General features: G+C 30.8%; 1 long non-coding RNA gene across 1 annotated transcript; it reads right to left on the bottom strand.

Moving 5' to 3' along the window:
* Positions 1–9,948: 9,948 nt before the first annotated feature.
* Positions 9,949–11,217, bottom strand: LOC143074508 (uncharacterized). The gene is made up of 2 exons (XR_012977900.1): positions 10,997–11,217; positions 9,949–10,933 (listed from the first exon to the last, which is right to left on the bottom strand). It is a non-coding gene; the product is annotated as an uncharacterized LOC143074508 (long non-coding RNA).
* Between the last annotated feature and the right edge of the window lie 2,961 nt (positions 11,218–14,178).

A 14,178-nucleotide genomic window follows, 5' to 3' on the forward strand; every position in this document is an offset into this window, starting at 1 on the left:
TTATAACAAAGCAAAGTCACTATTTGGAGGTAACAACATATTATTTTAGTCAATAATTAAAGTGAAAGAACATTTTCTAAAAACCATTGTGCATGAATTTAGATAAACAGTATGCAGGTAAATTGTACATTTGTTTGTATCCTTTATAAATATAAATGATTTTTTTATGTATACTCAGTCTAAATATATCTATGTTTTACAATGATTACTTTAGATACATATTGAAAATCCTCAATGGTAATGTAATACAATTCAGTTCAATTTGCACCTTGATTTTTAAATTCAGAAAATGATATTCATGGAACTGCTATACAGTCTTTTAATCGCAATAATTTAATTTATCCGGTAGTAGTTTTCAGATGTTACTGACGATTTACATGTGTCTTTGCATGTTATCAACAGGAACGAGTTAACAGTGTGCTGTTTCTTGCTTCTTTGCATAACATTCGATGACTGTGTTACTAAAAACATGTGAAACAGCAGGAAATAAAGAGGGTTGACACGGGAATGACTTTACTTACAAAGATAGCAGGCTAAGTAGAATGTCGTTTAACCATAATTGATATTCATTGTACGACAATGCAACCTTGGATTGAAAAAAGTAAAAACACAAAAATACTGAACGTCGAGGAAAATTCAAAAAGGAAAATCCAAAATCAAAAGGCAAAATCAAAAGGCAAAATCAAAAGTCCAAACACATCAAACGAATGGATAACAACTGTCATATTCCTGACTTGGTACAGGCATTTTCTAATGTAGAAAATGCTGGATTGAACCTGGTTTTATAGCTAGCTAAACCTCTCACTTGTATGACAGTCGCATCAAATGTAACAATGTAACGGATATTGAATATTTTTCCTCATAACTCTTCTTCGACCCTGGATCCATCTTGTATATTGTATCATGTTTTGGAAATGTAAACCTTTACAACCCGAATCATTGTGAATAAGAGTATTATAAACGACGACACGAATGTTATGTATGGTACTACTTTAATATGAAAAGAGTTTCTGCTAAAAGGAATTATAAGAGAAAAAACAATTGCCATCGTAAATCTTTATGTCAATTTTCTATGCAAAACTTGACGAAACTACATTTCCGACAGCGCAAAGGGAAATTTGGATGAATAGCTTGTCCATAGAAAATGGTTTTGACGACGAGATGTATTTCTGTGGAACCCAAGATACAAAGCGAAATTTTATTTGTTCCCCATTTCATCCTGACAAAATAGTATGGTGCTTCAAATATTTGTGCAAATTAAAATCAGTATGTCTAATTAATATGATCGACCGTTCTGTTAATCAATTGAAAAAAATCGGTAATTGCCATTCAGTATCTCATATCTAATTAATTGTATTCTATGTTAACATATAAAAAGTACCGGTGATTTCAGTAAACAAAATATGTATATGATCTTATTTTTTATGATATGAATCCGTGTGCGCCAGACAGTGCTTTGTTCGAATAAGCGTCAAATTTGTACATGCAATAAAGAAAGAAAAAAAAAAGAATGAAGTATGTTTGTCTTTATTATACATGTTGTGAGCAGAAATATTCAGCTTATATAAAAAAAGAAGATGTGGTATGATTGCAAAAGAGAAAACTCTCCACAATAGACCAAATTGACACAGAAATTAACAACTATAGGTCACCGTACGGCCGTCAACAAAAACAAAGCCCAAACATGTACAAATTTCGGATCTAGAAGAGATAGATTAATAGACTGGACATTTGTTTACTCAGTAAAACACATTTATATACTTAAAGTGGGGAAAACACTTAAGTAGTATTCATCATTTTTAGAGACCCCATGGAGATTTTTAAAAGAATTTAGTCTGAACTTATTCATTTTGCCTATTAGAGAAAATATCTACAACCTACAAAACATGTTTGGTTCTATAAAGCGAATAATGCTTAAACATGTTAAAGGCAGAGCTGTATCAATTTAAAGTTTTTACTAACTTTTTTTGGTAAATTTCTCTTTATTCTTACCGTTTTTTCTTCTTAGCTTGACAATGTTGACAGTAAAATCTACATTATTTCTAGAAATTAAAATTCGAAATCTGAGAAGTGAAAACAGATTATTAGTAAGGAAGTACCCCAGATCCCTCTACGTCTCCGTACATCATCAGAGATTTGTAACATATATTTTGCTTCATAAGAATTGAATAAAACTTTCTGACAAGGTAATATCATATCATTATACAAACGATATTTTTCTAGGGAATCTCCTATACAAGTTATACAAGTGAGAGGTTGAGCGAGCTATACAACTAGACTCAATTCCCAATTTTCTACATAGGAAATACCTGTTTCAAGTCAGGAATATGACGGTTGTTATCCATTACATTTGTAATTTGACACGGCATGTATGTGGAACAGTAAAACTATAGAATTTAAATCTTTTGTTTCATAAGGATTGAATGAAACTTTCTGACAAGGTAATAACATTTCATTATACAAACGAAAATATATTTCTAAGGAGTCTCTTATACAAGTCATACAAGTGAGTGGTTTAGCTAGCTGGATTCAATCCACAATTTTCTACATAAGAAAATCCCTGTACCAAGTTGTTATCCATTCGCTTGATGTGTTTGAGCATTTGATGTTTGCTTTTTATCTTTTTGTGATTTCAATTTTTTTTATATAATGCTTAATATCGACAATAATGAGCAAGAATGTCTGCGAAGCTAATTTTATTGTAAATATAATTAATGGTTCATGTATGTATGATAACAAGTTTTTAAAATGAACATTAAATAAATGTAAGATATTTTGTTTACCTAGGGCATTGGACTTGTGAGTTAATTATATAAACGTGCAATAACATTTTGTAATTGGACACGGCATGTATGTGGAACGGTATAGACTTTAGAAATTATTCTTTTTTGTGTGTAAACAATCGTATTCTGGTCTTGGTAATAATTGACCACATATCCTATAACTGCATTGATCGTGAGAACATAATACAGTCCTTGGATGGTGTAAACTTCCCACTAAAACCATACACCATTACACCATACACCATACACTATCACACCATACACCTTGTACCATTACACCATACACGTTACACCTTTGCACCATACACCTTACACATTACACCATACACCATTCCCCATTCTATCTACACGATCCGAAGTTACCCATAATGCAATTAAATTTCAACGACTACAAAATTATTTATTTGTTTTAAAAAACGAATTTTGATCACAATATTGCAAATTAATATATAAAATTAAAACTTCCGTGATCATGGTCATGTAAACAATACAGATCAAATAAATGTATTTGTAAATAAAGTACGCATAAAACTTTGCTTGTATAAATTAAGCCGTGATCTGCCTTCCTGTAGAGGCTGTGTCTGCGCGCACACGCGTGGCCGAATTGGCCTCCGTTAATAAATAACGATATAGGTTTCACTGCTTTTATTATTAAGTTCTGATCGGTTTTAAAATGTAGCGTAAATTTTAAAAACTTGGTTTTCAGATAAAGTCGACAAACAATGCAGAAAACGAATAGTACTAAGATCATATAAAATATTCATATATAATCATGAAAGCGATATTGGTGTACAGTTAACCGGTCAGGGCGAACTCTAAAAATCGAGTATACTCGGTTTTACGAGTTTACGATCCCGTCGTTCAATAACTATTCATGCTTATGGCCAGCGTAATATAAATGATTATTATTTTTCTGCACCAATCAACAATACATTCATACATATCCTTTTTTATTCAATTAATTGAATTATCCACAAAAATTATAGCTTTCACATCTCATCTTCACTAAAAACTAAAACGAACGAACCTAAAAATATTCCGGTAAATTTTTGCAATTTCTTTTTTTTTTTTCCTCCCTTAAAATGTCGAGATTGAAAACGCATTTTTGTTTCTTTAAAGTACGATATGGTGTATAATTTTAAAATGAAACTTGAATTTTTTCCTCAAATTTGTGAAAAAAAAATCTCAATTTTTTTTTAGTAATAATCCTTATACGTTCAACATTCAAAGTTTTCGTTTGGTGTTAATAAAATGTATGTATCTTTCACTCAGTAAGGACATTGGTCCGCAGAAATATAAGGTTGTTCAGGTTTGAGTGTTAACGTTTCTCGGACCAACATATTTTTGGTCATGCCAAGTAATCCTTGATCACAACTCTGTTGGACCTCCTACGGCATCCATTAGTTATTTAAAAGATTAGATAAAAGAACATATAAACCTATCAAATGTACCGTTTTTGAAATAAAAATATTGCCAGTGAACCACTCAAACCTCCTTTTTTGGCGATTACAATTTTCAACCCTCGAATTAAGCTTTCCAAACTAACTAAAATTAAAAACTTGCTTTCTAACCGATCTTTTCGTGTACCGGACAGGCACCACTCGTTATTTTATAAGAAAAACCTGCTATGGTCTAATACACATGCATGTTGTCTACTTGGGAGTTTCTGCACAAACACTTGACTCAGAATAAACATCGAATACGGCAGTGGAACTACTATTCATTTTTTTGGGCAAAGGTTACCGGGTTAATACCGAGTTCAAAATATACATGAAATATCATAACTCCGAGATTTCGATCTGTTTCATGCCAAGAAATTCTTGCTCAAGACTCTAGTGGTTCTCCTACGGCAACCATTAGAATATGATTTCATTCAACAAAATAATTTGTCCTGCATGTACGTATCGCTTTAAACAAGGACATATACATGTACCAAATGGTGAATATGAATCAACCTTGAAATTGCTCTGGCAAATTGTGAGCTCGTAAAGTTAAAAACAATCCATGTTTGACAAAGGTGTTGGGGTTTTTTTGGTTTTTTTTTTTTTTTTGTCAGAGAAGTTAAAATGAAATTTACCGGTAAATGGAGTTACACTGAATCATGGAAGTAATATTGTGAATCTTCTCAATTGACGAATGATGGATTGAACCTGGTTTTATGGCAAGCCAAACCCTCTCTCTCTTATAGGCAATGTTAAAAATACCGCTATTATTTGACAATAAAATTTGTCTTTATGGCGAATAATACACTATAAAAATCTTGAAATTATCTGCTGTTATTCGTATAAATAAAAAAAGAAAGTTGCGATATGATTGCCAATGCGACAATTCTCCACAAGAGACCAAAATGACACAGACATTTAACAACTATAGGTCACCGTACGGCCTTTAACAATGAGCAAAGTCCATAGTATGTTTCTTTTTATCATAATTGCAATATGATATTTCATAAGTTATCATTAGACTTCAAAATGTTGAATGAGTTGACGCCGTATACTGCTAATTGTATTTTTTATAAAACTCTGTAATGTGTACAATGGTGTAGTTTTGAGGTTATTCAACAGATTACACTCGTGTCACAGGATGTCGATGTATATCCTATAGGTGGTCATTCATGTTCAATAAACGAATGTAGAACAGAAAGTCACAATTTAGTTTAGTTAAACAAATTTTATTTGTTCAAGTACAAATTGGATACGACACAAAAATAAATAAAGGAATATTAAGAGAACTAAAACAAAAAAAAAAAAAAAATAAAATACAAAATTAATTCAACAAACGAAGAAAGGGAAGCATTTAACTTAGATGATGATTTGTGTGCGATCATGGTTTGCTATCTAGACAATTAGAATTCGGTTTTTAGAATATATTTCTTTGAACAAGAAAAAAATCATTTTAAAGATAGTGTTGTGTTTTTTCTTGAACTATTATATATAAAGCAACTTTGTAATTAAAATTTATTCAATTTAAATCAATACAAAATGTCAATTATTATATATTTTGTCTCAGTCTCCATAATCACTGAAATGCACTATCCTTAATGTATGTAATAACATGGAACAATTCAGAAACATGGTTGAACATGTATTATTCTATTTCATTTAAACGTTGTTCTCATATCATTATAGTCATAAGCAATAAGGATATCCTAATCGATGTTGTTGATTGTGTAATTCACGATGAGTAAGTGTGTAATCGATGACACGTGCATGCCCGCATTATATTATGAAAATTAAAAATATCTCTCTAAGTTCGGTTTTAAATATCTAAAAAATTACCTCAGGGACTCGGTCGGCAGATTTTTTATGTTTTTATTTTTTTTTTATATATTTCTTGTCTGGACACTGGACACATTTTCATAGTAAATACTGCCCATGGACAATATTTACCTATTTAAATGTGTCCTGGACACAATTTCCTATGACAATATGTCCTTAAGTATGAAAAAGAGTCCATGAACAAAAACATTATTCACTACCATAATATTGTCCAGGGGGGACATTTTTTCAGAGGACATTGTGTCCACCAGGGCATCTTTTGATGGGATTTAAGTATTAAATGATATCCATTGCCTTGTTATTACTGGACACATTTTAACTTTTGCAAACTTTAATTAATTGTTACTTTGACATAGAGTTGTCTCATTGGCACTCATACCATCCTTATCTTAATATTTATATCTCTTAATATAATTATATACATGCATAATTCAAACTCAAATAAGTAACAGATGCTGTACAGTATTATTTTTCTTAGAGGACACCATTTAATAACATTTACTACAACAGTTTGTTCTGTAGATGGACCATATTTCATAACTGTCGCTGTAAAATGCTGTCCACTAAGGAGACAATATTTCATGGCAATGGACATTATTTATTTTCAATTGCCTTCTTCTCTGACATAACAAATATAGTAAAGTTCTTCGGACTTAATTTTACACTTCCTTCAATCAATTAAAAATACTGCTTGTAAATATATTGTACTGTAGCACATATTAGAACCCCACTTAAATCATGAATGGTCATGCTTTACGAATTTCTTTCACATTTACATGTATGACCCATTCTGTTTGGCTATATACAATGATATAGGTAGTGTTATACCTTGACATTTCCGGGTATTACAAATCAACATGTATATTAACGGCTCATTTTTTATAATGGCGTTAAATACCTATCTCTGATATAACAACATTTTTATAACATTCACATTTCTGAATGTTCTGTATATCAATTTCATATTTTATTGACCGAATGAGAATATGTTTATATGCAAGGAAACATATTGAGTATCAAATTAATATCGGTGGTTTTTATTTATCTTGGTATTAAATTAACGAAATTTGAAAATACTATTGCGTGTCAGGTATAAAGTAGACTTGTTGACTGTTAGCGGAGAAATAATATGCCCTATACTAAAGAATATGAATGACAAGTCTTGCAAAGGAACAAGATATAAAGCACATCATTTTCCAGCCGGGTGCGTCTAAACACTCGGCTGCTAAGTAGTCCACTATGCCTTAAACAGTTCACAAACGTTTTCTTGCACTAAATACTAATAAGGAGCACGCTTCAGCTAAACTTTTTTTCTTTCGGTTTCATTCTATCTGCATAGGCAAAGTTGACTTTAGATATTTTACCAAATGATACGAAACATTTAAATATGTCACAAGTATTACTCCATATATAAAAAAGAAGATGTGGTATGATTGCCAATGATAAAACTGTCCACAAGAGACCAAAATGACACAGACATTAACAATTGTATGTCACCGTACGGCCTTTAACAATGAGCAAATCCCATACCGCATAGTCAGCTACAAAATGCCCCGATATGACAATGTAAAACAATTCAAACGAGAAAACTCACGGCCTTATTTGTATAAAAAAATGAACAAAAAACAAATATATAACACATAAACAAACGACACCCACTGAATTACAGGCTCCTGACTTGGGACAGCCACATCCATAAATAATGTGGTAGGGTTAAACATGTTAGCGGGATCCCAACCATCCCATATTTTTTTTAAAATAATATTTCGTCCTAAATATGCATGAAATGTTTGCCACTGGACGTTAGGCAATCAACAATCAATTGATCAAATTTTGCACTAAAATAGGAATTCAACAAGTTAGTTAACTTTCTGAATTCCTTTTTGTGCAGAAATAAATTCCATAGAATATATTAAGTATGTAAATATATGCAAAGAGTATCTTGTGGTCTTGTGGTATAGTTTATATTAGATCAATCATTTGGCTGTTGTCTGCTCGGTTGTTTTGTTGTCTCTTTTACACATTCCCCGTTTTCATTCTCAATTTTATCGTATGTTTATTTTTATTGTATATGCCAGAAAATGTATTAGCCAAGTTTAAATGAAAATAAAGAGAATTAGAATATTGTTGAAGAGAAAATACATATCCGTGTAGAATTCGCCTCAGGTTGTTTTTCCAAGTTTGATATCCAACTTCTTTACCCGACAATCTTGTATATTGTATATGTTTGATGGACTATCATCATGCTCATGTGACCATCAGGTACTGAGATAAATATGTTATGGTTTAAACTCTGTCAAAGCCAAAACGATTAAATATATATATCTAATTTAAATTCATTCATGCATGCAGTAAAATGTTTCTTGAATGAGTGAAATCATATAAAACAATTTTTCAAACTTTTATCTTTAATGCGTTTAGCCGACATGTGAAAATAAACCGAGAAAGGAGTTGTGATAGACAAATGGACAACTATATACATGATATACAAACATATGTATTGATATTTTCTTTAGTTATGAACTGTAGAAAATACCCGATTCATTTATCCTCATTACACATAATCTGTGTTGAAATGCGTTGAAAGCATGGGAGTTTGTATTTCTTGCTCCTATATTATGTATTTCTTAAATAATTTCTTCGCCTAAAATGTGATCGATGTTTATATTGTTCTTATAAGTCCTGAATTTTATAGTACGAATCACACCTCTTTAACACAAGTGAAAAAGAAAGGGGGAAAACCTTGAATGACACAGTACAAAACCCCCAGTATATTTTATTTTATCATGGCCATTATAATGCTTAATCTACATGTATATATTGTTTACTACAAACATGAAATCGACAATAAAATTATACCACCAGCTATTTTTAAATTGTACCATGTTGGTACTACTTCTACTACTTTGCGTTACACGAAGTTCCTCAAAACAAGGACTTGGTATAGAAAGTCCCTGCTCAAAATAAGGCAATTTTGACATTTCAAAAAAAACTCTGGTGTTTTTCGTTTTATTTTGTCTGGCATTGTCGGTATGTTTTCGTCTTATAAGTTTGAAATCCCCATTGCACGTTATATGTTGCCTCCCTTATTGTGCAGCAGCAAATATTCCAGAAGTATGTTATAAATACTTAGGAACTCGTGTCATGACTAAATAATTGAATCCTTTTTCAGACAGGATAATATGATCATCTCGGGTCCTTTAATAGCTGACTTACTTTGGTCTCTTGTGGAGAGTGGTCTCATTAGCAATCATATACTACACATATATATAGTACCACATCTCCTTTTAATGGGCGCACTACGTTTGCACACATTTGGGAATTAAAATGTTTTACATTTCCACTCTGCTTTTGATTACATTTGTACGCATTTATTTAACAGGTTTATTTCAATAATAATAATAATAATTTTATTTGCAAAATACACCCATATGGGTCAAGCAAACACAAATACAACATTTAATACAGACAGTGAAGAATTACAAATATAAACATAAAAAAAAACATAGTTATAAATGGTAATTAGTAAACCTTTGATGGACATGGACCTCATTTTCGCAATTCTAAAGATTGCTTTATAAAGTCACCAATTTCTGTCAAAAGCTCAGATTTAGGATTTAAAAGTTGTTTTAGCTTTAAAAGTGGTTGATAATTTGTAAAATCAGGATTTATATTTTAAATCTTTAAAAATAAGCAATCTCTTAAAGTTGAGTTTAGTTTGCAATATAGAAAAAAATGGTATTCATCATCAATTTTATTACAAAGTTTACATAACCTTTGATCTCTGGGTATATTTTTATATCTTCCCATTTCAACCTCTAGGTTATGGTCACTAACCCTTAATTTAGAAATTAATTGTCTGGTTTTAAAATTTGATTCTTTAAATAAATAATTTTCAATTTTTATCTCAGTCAATCTAGATTGCCAGCATGTTCTCTTTTTATCCAAAAAAGTGTCTCGCAACAAAATTTCAGTGATTTGATACCCCAAGCTGACTTGCATAATAAAATTATATCAATGCATCAACCAATACTGACCATATTTACATTTTATTATGTAAATCTATATATATATCTGCACAGTACATAGTAAATCAGCAATATTTTGATATCAGAATGCATTGCATTATACAAATGAGTCGACAGTAACATTGCAACACAATGTCAACACAAATTTATTCCAATCATTTAGATTGCCAGCATATCCTCTTTTTATTCAAAATAGTGTCTTGCAACAAAATTTCAGTGATTTGATACCTCAGGCTGACTCATATAATAAAATTATTTTAACGTGTCAACATAATTTCAGTGATTTGATACCTAAAGCTGACTCATATAATAAAATTATTTTAACACGTCAACAAAATTTCAGTGATTTGATACCTCAAGCTGACTCATATAATAAAATTATTTTAACTCGTCAACAAAATTTCAGTGATTTGATACCTCAACAATGCTCAAGCTGACTCATATAATAAAATTATTTTAATGCCTCAACAAAATTTCAGTGATTTGATACCTCAAGTTGACTTATATGATAAAATTATTTTAACGTGTCAACAAAATTTCTGTGATTTGATACCTCAACAATCATGACAATGCTGAAGCTGACTCATATAATAAAATTATTTTTACACGTCAACAAAATTTCAGTGATTTGATACCTCAACAATGCTCAAGCTGACTCATAAATAAAAATTATTTTAACACATAAACAAAATTTCAGTGATTTGATACCTCAAGCTGACTCATATGATAAAATTATTTTAACGTGTCAACAAAATTTCAGTGATTTGATACCTCAACAATGCTGAAGCTGACTCATATAATAAAATTAGTTTAACACGTAAACAAAATTTCAGTGATTTGATACCTCAAGCTGACTCATATAGTAAAATTATTATAAGGAGTCAACAAAATTTAAGTAATTTGATACCTCAAGCTGACTCAAATAATAAAATTATTTTTTAAAACTGACCATATTCGCTCTTTATTATGTAAATCAATATATACAAAATGATATAGCAGCATAGTAAATCAGCAATATTTTGATGTCAGAATGGATTGCCATTATATAAATTTTGTTGATTGTTGGCATGTCTTGTTTTTATTCAAAATATTGTCTCGCAACAAAATTTCAGTGATTTGAAACCTCAGGCTGACCGCATGCTGACTCATAATAAAATTATTTAAATATGTCAACCAAAACTAACCATATAAGCACTTAATCATGTCTATTATGTAAATCTATATAAATCAGCAGTATTTTGATTCTTTTCTGTTTACGTAATATAAAACGGTCACTGAAGTCAGTATCTGTATCTGTATTTCAAACTTCTGAACATGGATGATAATGCCGTTAATTCATTTTAGCTATTGTTTGATTGGTGGATCTGCGCATAAATAACAATGAATAAGTCATGCTTGCTGAGGTGTGCTCATTTAAACCCAGTGGTTCAGGATATTTTGTAAGATTCACCATATCGCTAATCCTGGCTAAGCCGGCTGCTTGAACTTTTCATGCATATAACAATCACTTTTCCATGGTGGCGTCATATATTTTGTTTTATGACGTCAAAATTTTACGGGAAATTTTACATGTCTATTAATGGCAGACAAATAGCGATAAGGTTTATAAAACTAACCCAGTAGTACATCCCCCAACAATGTGACTGACATGAGAGATACTTTCATGACTTTATAATAAGAAGTTCTCTTCTTGGAAAAGTATACTGTTACATGTAGTATATTATGTCGATTGGTTGATTTTGTTGGTAGCTAAATTTCAAGTGGTAAATATTTCATTCCTGTTCGCATAAGTATTTTTTCGAACGTTCACGGTATCATTTATAATTTATAATGACAAATCTAACACAATTGACGAGATTGTTCATAGTTATACAACACCTTATGTGCAATACATGTAACACTGTACAGTGTACAATTTCCTTTTGAACATTTTCTGGAAAACAGAATCGTGAATCGAAGGCAAACAAACGTGAATTACAAAGGAGTATTTATGAAGAGCCTGTCAAAAATGGGGAACGAAACAACGTTAAAAATGATGTTGATAACCCATGATATAAAAATAATGTTCCTATGCGCGGATAACCTCTGTATACGGCTTCTACTTAAAAAAATCATTTATGATAGCTGCAAGTGATAACAAGTGTCCAATCTTATAGCCATTGTTCTCTATAAATAAGAATATGAAAAAATAAAATAATTACTTTAATAAACACATTAAAAATATTTTTTTTCGTATTCTTATCTATATTAAATATATATTTAGTCTACCGGGTATAGTAATTTGCTACTGTGGAAAAATATTAATTAAGATTATTATTATTGTTTATGTTTACAATCCGAAAAATTAAAATAAAAAGAACTTCGATTTCCACCAATAAAATGTCGTACACCATTCATTCACACCATTCCCGATTGCACGTTACACGATCACACCATTCCTCATACACCATTACACCATTCCCCTTACACCATACACCATAGCACCATACACCTTACACCATTGCACCATACACCTTACACCATTACACCATACACGTTTTTTTGGGAAGTTTACACCATCCAAGGGCTGTACATTGCGTCTAAATTGCTTACATTTGAAATATTTGGTTATCTATTTGCATAATTTGCTTATATATTCCGTTGATTTGTTAATGATAAATAGATTAAGTTTTAAACTCACGATTTCACGCATGAACTATTGTTTCAACTTATTTTTATTAGTTAAATAAATAATGTGTTTGATATTGAAAATGAAAGTAGATTTCTGGAAAATAAATAACAAAACACATTTTTTAAAAACAAAGACTGACCATTAAATACTTTTCCCCATTACATTTAAATTTAAGAATAATAATGAAATACTCGTATTAACAATCTTGTTTATTTATAGCAAACTTATATAATAACAATATAATTCTTAAATAATTCTTCCAATACAATCAATAATTATTATAGAAATATTATAAAACCGTTAAAATTCAACATGGACTTCTCGGTTATATTTCTTCGCAAACATTAGAATCCATCAATTTAGAAAAACGACAAAATGATTTTCGTTTTTTCTTTTCTGTTCTAAAACGCTTATTTGAAACTTCTCTCATTACCCGTCTTGAAATCCTTCTACAAACTGGTTCTTCCTCTTCGTCCCATGGTAATAGATAGGTCTCAATGTTTTTGTCTGATTTCTTAGGAGGACAAAAGTAAACTGGATATAGACAAAAGATTCTACTATAATGCGACAAAATGTTCAAGGCTACATCTTCGTCTGTATCATAAAATACATCTTCATATGAGACGATTAGAAATTTGTTTGTACGCTTTGAAAATTCATTAATGAGTCGTGCACACTGATGAGTTTTTAATTTGCAAGGCACATGATGTGAAGATACACATATACTGTACTCCGTATTGCGTCCACATGATTGATAGAACTGATATTTCATTCTTTCGAGAAATTTTATATCGTTTTATAATGATATTCTTCAGAAGAAATCAAACCCATATCGTTTTTAATGTTTCCCATTGGATCAAGTAATCTTGCTTCGCCATGCATGTTGGGTTCCTGAAGGTTCAACAAAACGGCAATTCTATTGAAATATAAACTATAATTTTCATACATGTGTATATCGGTATCCTTTCTAGCCAATAATCGTTCCACTTGATTCCTGGGTTCGACCATGACCTAGAAATCTTCATTATTTATTTCTCGAAAAGAAACAATTGTGGCGGCTACAAACTGTTTTTGTATAAATGGTACTTTTCGACCCAGTAATGGCAGTGTGTTTCTCCCAAAATCTCTTAGTAATTGCATTAATATTGAAACTGATTCAACATTCACTATTTCATTTAACGGTTTGTCACTCATATTGTGTTATGCTTGTATATGTAGTAAAATCAGAACGTGTTTAAAAAATTGCACAGTAGACCAAAATAGAATTTGTTTAAATCGCCATTTAGTATCACAGATTTATTTATGAACACATCATCATCGTTTAAAAGTAGTTTTTCGTTCTTATTTCTTTGTCCCATGTCAAACATAAATAGCGTTTTTTGGACCCATAAAAATCTTACTTTCGTTTTTGTTATTAG

The sequence above is a fragment of the Mytilus galloprovincialis genome, chromosome 5 (genome assembly GCF_965363235.1).
Source record: "Mytilus galloprovincialis chromosome 5, xbMytGall1.hap1.1, whole genome shotgun sequence".
Taxonomy (NCBI): Eukaryota; Metazoa; Mollusca; class Bivalvia; order Mytilida; family Mytilidae; genus Mytilus; species Mytilus galloprovincialis.